The sequence below is a fragment of the Ornithorhynchus anatinus genome, chromosome 11 (genome assembly GCF_004115215.2).
Source record: "Ornithorhynchus anatinus isolate Pmale09 chromosome 11, mOrnAna1.pri.v4, whole genome shotgun sequence".
In the NCBI taxonomy this organism is placed as follows: Eukaryota; Metazoa; Chordata; class Mammalia; order Monotremata; family Ornithorhynchidae; genus Ornithorhynchus; species Ornithorhynchus anatinus.
This window is the reverse complement of record NC_041738.1, coordinates 34339182-34347144: the sequence shown is the minus strand read 5'-3', so window position 1 is coordinate 34347144 and position 7963 is coordinate 34339182. Positions and strand designations below refer to the sequence as shown.

The 7963-nt window shown below is 53.4% G+C and overlaps 1 non-coding gene across 1 annotated transcript; it reads right to left on the bottom strand.

Moving 5' to 3' along the window:
- Positions 1-7298: 7298 nt before the first annotated feature.
- Positions 7299-7436, bottom strand: LOC114815247. Its single transcript, XR_003763012.1, has one exon. It is a non-coding gene; the product is annotated as a small nucleolar RNA SNORA7 (small nucleolar RNA).
- Between the last annotated feature and the right edge of the window lie 527 nt (positions 7437-7963).

Below are 7963 nucleotides of genomic sequence, written 5' to 3'. Positions count from 1 at the left end.
AAATACAATGCATTTGTGGAGATTCGAGTGGACGGGAAGCCAGGAAAGGTCCCAGCTGGCCGCTTACCCCTGGCTCCGGCCTTTTGGAGCCGGGAAACTATGCGGAGGTGGCCTATATACTGAATGCTACCCTTCCAACAAAGTGGGTTTACCACGAAGCCTCCTCAACAGCCTCCCACCCTCCCTCCAGATTACGATATTCAGTCCATCCATACTGGGGAAACTAATAATGTTGGTATTCGTTAAGCGCTTACTATGTGCCGAGCACTGTTCTAAGCGCTGGGGTAGATACAGGGGAATCGGGTTGTCCCACGTGGGGCTCACTGTCTTCATCCCCATTTTACAGATGAGGGAACTGAGGCACCGAGAAGTGAAGTGACTTGCCCAAAGTCACCCAGCTGACAAGTGGCCGAGCCGGGATTCGAACCCGTGACCTCTGACTCCAAAGCCCGTGCTCTTTCCACTGAGCCAGGCTGCTTCTCTATAGCTTCTCTATAACTATTTGTTAGTCATCGTCATCGTCATCGGTAGTATTTTCTGAGCCCTTACTCTGCGCAGAGCACTGTGGTAAGCACTTGGGAGACTACAGTACAACAGAGTTGGCAGACACATTACCTGCCCACGAGAAACTTACGGTCTGTCCCACATGGGGTTCACGGTCTCAATCCCTGTTTTATAGAGGAGATCGTTGAGGCGCAGAAAAGTTAAGTGACTTGCCCAGGGTCACACGGGAGGCAAGACGAGCAGCACCCAGTCCCACAAAGGGTTCACAGTCCAAGTAGGAGGGAGAACAGGTACGGTATCCCCATTTTACAGTTGAGGAAAGTGAGGCACGGAGAAATCTGTGTGACCCGAGGTCACACAACAGACAAGTGGCCAGGATTAGAACACAGGTCCTCTGACCGCCAAGCTCGTGCTATTTCCGCTAGGCCATGCCACTTCAGACACTTTCTTCTTGTAACCACCTTCCCCTCCCACCAAGGTTCCCGCAGCTTCCTACATTCTCTTTCCTCCAGAAGAAAACAAGAATCTTACAGCACATCTTTTTTTTTTTTACATGGTATTCGTTAAGCACTTACTATAATAATAATGGTGTTTGTGCCAGGCACTGTACTAAGCATCTTCCCTTCAGCATTACAGCACCGAGGGGAAACCAGGTCACGGGCTCCCCAGTGCCGAGGTCTGGGAGAGGGCTTTGGGGTTTTTTTTGTTTTGTTTTAATGGTATTTGCTGTTTACCGTGTATCCAATACCGTTATGAACATTGGGATAGATACACGTTCATTAAGTCAGACACAGTCCCCGTTCCACAAGGGGCTCACAGTCTAAGTAGGAGAAAGAACCGGGATGGAATCCCCATTTTGCAGGTGAGGAAACCGAGGCTCGGAGAAGTTGCGACTCACCCGGGGTCACAGAAGACAATTGGCTGATCTGGATTAGAACTCAGGTCTTCTGCCTCCCAGGCCCGTGCTCTCTCCACCGGGCCACCCTCCCTCCCTACCTCATTGATGGTTTCCACGTCCCCTTCCCTCCCGTCCCCGCCCTGTCCTTCCCGGTGTCCACGTCTAGCAGTCGGGTTGGCACGCTGAGGCCCTTTGCCCGCCGTGGGCCGCCCAACCTCCTTCAGACCCCGCATTTATCCCATTACCTCCCCGACCTCCCTCCCAACTGAGGTTTCCTGCCGTGCCGTGGTTCTCCGGCTTGGCCGGGAGAGTGACCGCTGGGGCTGCGGTGACGGTCCCCGGGGCTCAGGCCAGAGGTTGGCACTGAGGTTGAGAAAACCACGGGCCCTGGCAGGGGCCTTTGATCAACAGGGCAGCAGAGCTGGAAGGAGGATCATTTCCTCTTCTCCCGCTCCCTTCCGCCTCACCCTTGCCCTTGGATTGGCCCCCTTTCTCCACCTCTCCCTCAGCCCCACAGTACCTTTGTACATAGCCGTAGTTTATTTATTTACGTTAGTGCCCGTCTCCCCGACCCCCTTTTTTCACCCCCCTCCCCAGTCCCACAGCAGTTACGTACCTAAGCCGTAGTTTATTTATATGAGTGCCCGTCTCCCCGTCTAGACCGTAAAGCTTTTTGTGGGCAGGGAACACGTCTACCAACTCTGTTATATTGTACTCTCCCAAGCCTTTAGTACAGCACTAAGCCGCGAAGCAACATGGCCTAGTGGATAGAGCCCGCCCTGGGAGTCAGAAGGACCTGGGTTCTAATCCCGGCCTCGCCACTTGTCAGCTGTGTCACTTCGGGCGCGTCATTTAGGGAAGCTGCGTGGCTCAGTGGAAAGAGCCTGGGCTTCGGAGTCAGAGGTCGTGGGTTCGACTCCCGGCTCTGCCACTTGTCAGCTGTGTGACTGTGGGCGACTCACTTAACTTCTCTGCGCCTCAGTTACCTCATCTGTAAAATGGGGATTAACCGTGAGCCTCCCGTGGGACGGCCTGATGACCCTGTATCTCCCCCAGCGCTTAGAACAGCGCTCCGCACGTAGTAAGCGCTTAACAGATACCAACATCATTATCGTTATTATTATTACTTAACTTCTCTGCGCCTCGGTAACCTCATTTGTAAAACGGGGGCTAAGATTGTGAGCCCCACGTGGGACAACCTGATTACCTTGTATCTACTCCAGCACTTAGAACAGTGCTTGGCACATAGTAAGCACTTAAATACCGTTATTTCCCCCCTTCTAGACTGTGAGCCCACTGTTGGGTAGGGACTGTCTCTATATGTTGCCAATTTGTACTTCCCAAGCGCTTAGTACAGTGCTCTGCACATAGTAAGCGCTCAATAAATACGATTGAATGAATACAATTGATTGATTGGCAGTCTGCCCTGCCTAGCAAAACGAGGTCAAGAAGCAGGATCGGGGCTGGGCCAAGAGGATTGGATCTGAATTCCCCGGGTAGTCCAGTAGTACTAATTGTTATTATTGTGAAGCGTGTTCGCTACATATTACGTGTCCGTATACGATAGGCTTTTCGTGGGTAAGGAATGGGTCTACCGACTCTGGATTGTATTCTCGCAAGCACTTAGTACAAGCGCTCCTCACACAGTGAACGCTCAATATGTGCCAAGTCCAGTACAGTCAGATGAGGCAGTCCCTGACCCACATGACACTCACCATCTAAAGGGGAGGGAGAACAGGTATTTAATTCCCATTTTACAGATGAGGAAACGGAGGCACAGAGAAGCGAAGCAACTTACCCGAGGTCACACAGCCGGCACGTGGCACGGTGGAGATTAGAACCCACGTCCTCTGATTCCCCCGCCTGTGCTCTTTCCACTAGGCCACATCCCTATTGGTGCTGCTTATTAAACATTTTAGGGGGGTGAGGTTCCCAAGAAGACTTTAAAGCAAACAGTCCAAACCCGACCCCGACATTAGTACAGTGCTCTGCGTACAGTAGGCGCTCGATAATTACCATCGATTAGAAGGCGAGGCTGGATTCGGGGAGGGAGAACCTGTGTGCCCATCCCTTGCTTGGGTCACGTCTTCTCATTTATTCGTTCGTTCAATCGCATTTATTGAGCGCTTATTGTGTGCAGAGCAAGACCTCCCCCCTCAGCTGGCTGGGGTCCACGTGGTTCCCTGGCCTGTGGTCAACGCTCAGATGCTCCACATCGGCAATTCCCACGGACCCAAGGCACACGGAGTCATCGTTCATCCTCCAAGATGCCCCCACTCTCCCGGGAGGAGAGGTTTGCCAGTTGGGACTAATAATAATAATAATGATGATAATCGTGGTATTTCTTAAGCACTTACTATGTGCCAAGCACTGTACTGGGGTGGATACAAGCCAGTCGGGTTGGACACAGTCCCTGTCCCACGTGGGGCTCACCGTCTCAATCCCCATTTTACAGATGAGGTAACTGAGGCCCAGAGAAATGAAGTGACTCGACCAAGGTCACGCAGCAGACATGTAGCGGAGCTGGGATTAGAACCCATGACCTTCTGACTCCCAGGCCCAAGCCAGCAGGAGCCTGCCTTTCTTCTCTCCACGTAGCTCTGTGGCCGTCGATGCATGAGTGAAGGATCTCAGCGCTCACCACAGGCCCACCATCGCGGCTCCAAATCTCCTACACCGGTCGGTCGATTGTATTTATTGAGCGCTTACTGTGTGCAGGGTGCTGTACTAAGCACCGGGGACAGTACAATATAGCAATATAACAGAGACATTCCTTCCTCTAATAAAATTAGGAACCCCAGAGGCAGGAGAAAGGGATGGGCGGGACACCAGCGATCTCTACCGGCCCTTGCGTCCAGTGAGCCGCAGTCCAGCGAGCCATGGCTTGGGCCGAGACGAAGCCCTGGGGGCTGGGAAGGGCTGAGAAGTGGCGTGGCCTAGCGGAAAGAGCACAGGCCCGGGAATCAGAAGGACCCGGGTGCTAATCACGACTCTGCCACTTGTCTGCTGTGGGCAAGTCTCCCAGCTCCTCCACTTGTCTACTGTGTGACCCTGGGCAAGTCATTTCACTTCCTCCGCGCCTCGGTGACGTCTTCTGTAAAATGGGAATTAAGACTGTGGACCCCGTGTGGGACATGGACTATATCCAACCTGCTTAACTTGTGTCTATCCCAACGCTTAGGACAATGCCTGCCACATAGTAAGTGCATAACAAATACCATGAAAAAAAAAGGGTGCACACTTAACTTTTTTACTCCCTTCCAAATAGGGAGTGGGAGAGATTTGGGGGGCTTGGGGAGGCAGGAGGTGGGCTACGACAGCCCGAAAAGTTCTCCTGTTCTCCTTCCTACTAGCAGCGTGGTGTAGCGGATAGAGCGCGGGCCTGGAAGCCAGAAGGTCATGGGTTCTATTCCCCGCTCTGCCACTTATCTGCTGTGTGACCTCGGGCAAGTCACTTTACTTCTCTGCGCCTCGGTTTCCTCATCTGTAAAATGGAGATTGAGTCTGCGAGCCCCATGTGGGACCGGGAGCGCGTCCGACCCGATTTGCTTGTAACCACCCCGGCGCTTAGTACATGCCTGGCACACAGTAAGTGCTTAATAAATACCAGAATTATTAGACTGTGAGCCCCAGGAGGGAGTGGGACTGTGTCCAACCTAAGTAACCTGTATCTACCCCAGTGCTTAGAATAGTGTTTGTCACATTAGTAAGCGCTTAACAGATACCGTAAAACAAAACAAAGAAACAAAAAGCTCAGCGGAAAATTAGTGTAAGGGCCTTCAGCATCGCCCTCCTCCCTCCGCCGCCCCTCTTTCTGGCTGCTCCCGTCCTCGTCCTCTGTGGGCAGTGGTGCCTGGAAGCGGGTGAATCTGCTGCCCATTATGCAGTGGTGGGTGGTTTCCCCCCCTGCTCCACCCCCTGAGTTGCCCACTGCCGGGTTTGGTCTGCGGGCCTCTAGGAGAGAGATGGGGAGAAGGGCGGCCCGGCCAGTCCGGCCCCCGGCCGGGGTGGAGGAAGTCGATTCTGGGAAGACGTCGCCCGTTGGAAGCAACAGAGCGGAGGAGGATGTGGTTTTGGACCCTGGGCCCTTTCGCAGTTGGTTCCCAACGTGTCTGACGCCCCCAGATCTGCTGCATCCCAGCCCCCACCCCAAGCTCCAAGCCCCAGCCCCGGTCCGGGCCTCCCCACCTCAGGCGGGAGGTCCGCAGCTCGGCTCTGTGCTGCTGCTGCTGCTGCTGCTGCTGCTGCTTGGGGTCTGGCACCGGGAGGACCGGGGGGATGGGCCGGGGAGGGGGCCGGAGGGGGCAGGACGGGGGGGCTGGGCCGAGGGCAGGCGTCCCCCGAAAGCTGCCCCTCTCCGAAGCGGAGACGAGGACAGGCGAGCAAACGGCTTGGCAGAGCCTCTGGTTTCCGGCTTTTGGGGTTTTCCAGGTTTTTTTTTCCTTTCCAAGAATCCCATGTGGAGTCGCTCCAAGAATCTGAGGCAAGGGATTGGTGAGTGTGTATGTGAACGTGTACATGTAGGAGACGGCTGTGTGTAACTGAAGACCCACGCGCCTATATGTGGAGCCGTGCGACTTGGGCGCTGGAGTCCATTTCTTCAACCCTTTGCCTCCCTCACGGGACTGGAAGTTTCTTGAGGGCAGGGATCGTGACTACCAACTCTGTAGTACTCTCCCAAATGCTTAGTACATGGTTCTGCAGACAGTAGGTGGCCCCTAAATACTACTGACTGATTGATCTGTTTTTCACTCAGTCAGTGGTATTTATTGAGCGCTTACTACGTGCAGTGCCTGGTACTAAGTGCTAGGGAGAGAACGATACAAGAGAATTAGCAGACGTTCCCTGCCCATAATGAGCTCACGAAGTTACTTGTGATGTATTAGATTTTAAAGTCAAGGTGGGTAGATGTTTATACGTCAAATTCGATTAATTTCCTGGCAAATTTCATGAGAAGCGGCGTGGTCTAGTGGATACAGCACAGGCCTGGGAGTCATAAGGACCTGGGTTCTAATTCAGGCTCTGCCACTTATCTGCTGTGTGACTTTGGGCGGGGCACTTTAACTTCTTTGGGCCTCAGTTCCCTCGTCTGTAAAATGGGGATTCTCCCTCCGTCTAAGGTTGTGGGACAGGGACCGTGTCCGACCTGATGATCTTGGATCTACCCCAGCGTTTAGTACAGTGATTGGCACATAGTAGGTGCTAACAATTATCATGATTATTATTATTATTTTGAAGGAAAGAGGTCTGTCTACATGAGTAAATTTTTGACGGTGTATGTGAAAAATGTAGATTAAGTCCTGAGAGAGGTGGGGAGTACACCAGGGCTCAGTAGCGCAGTCAGGGGAAGGAGATGGACTCCCCTCCGGCTGGGTTGGACGTATGTTCTCAGCAAGCCGGGCAAATCCCCACGGAGCCAAGTCCCTGGGCAGAGTTTCCAGAGGGCAGGACCTCAACCAATCTACCAATCATTGGTATTTACTGAGTGCTTACTGTGTGCAAAGCACTGAACTAAGCGCTTGGGAGAATACTACAGGGTCGGGAGACAAGAACCCTTCCCTCATGGAACTTACACTACATCTCTCCCAGAACGCCCCACCTCCACCTGCAATCGTTCGATTACACTGTAAGCCCCCGATTAGACCGTGCGCCCGTCAAAGGGCAGGGACTGTCTCTATCTGTTACCGATCTGTACATTCCAAGTGCTTAGTACAGTGCTCTGCACATAGTAAGCGCTCAATAAATACTATTGAATGAATGAATGGTAGCGTATCCACAGAATTTCCTTGGTATAAATACGGAAGTGGTTTACCATTGCCTTCTTCCGCGCGGTCAACTCGAGTCTCCGCCCTCGACTCTCTCCCGTACCGCTGCTGCCCAGCCCGGGTGAATTCGGACTTGTAGCGGATTGCCTTCCACTCGCTAGCCACTGCCCAAGCTAAGAATGGAACGGGTAGGCCTCTGCTTGACTCTCCCTCCCGTAACCGAGACTGGTAGGGTACTGGAAACTCTCCAGGTGCCATCCTGAGAGGGGCCTAATGATGTTACTGGGGGTCAAAGGGTAGGAATGAGATGGAGCCCGAAGGCCGGGGCAGCTGTTGCGGCTCCCCCCCCCTTTCCTTCAGAAAAGCGAGGTTTGCACCACAGGCCACCGGGCGCATGCCTCCATTCCCTCTGTGAGTCCAGTCGTGAAGGAGTTGCATCTCTGCTACTCGCTCTCAGTTCTTCTGCTGCAGGAGAGATGAGGCGGACCCTGCCCCGACTCCTCTCTGTGACCGCTGCATGACCCCAGCCCGTAGGCCCGGGTGCATGGGCCCCTTTTGGTTCTCATATGGTATTTGTTAAGCGCTTACTATCTGCCAGGCACTGTACTAAGCTCCGGGCTATATACAAGCTAAATCAGGTTGGATGCGGTCCCTGTCCCACATGGGGCTCACAGTCTTCATCCCCACTTTACAGATGAGGTAACTGAGGCAGAGAGAAGTGACTGGCCCAAGATCACCCAGCAGACATGTAGTGGAACTGGGATTAGAATTCATGTATTCTGACTTCCGGGCCCGG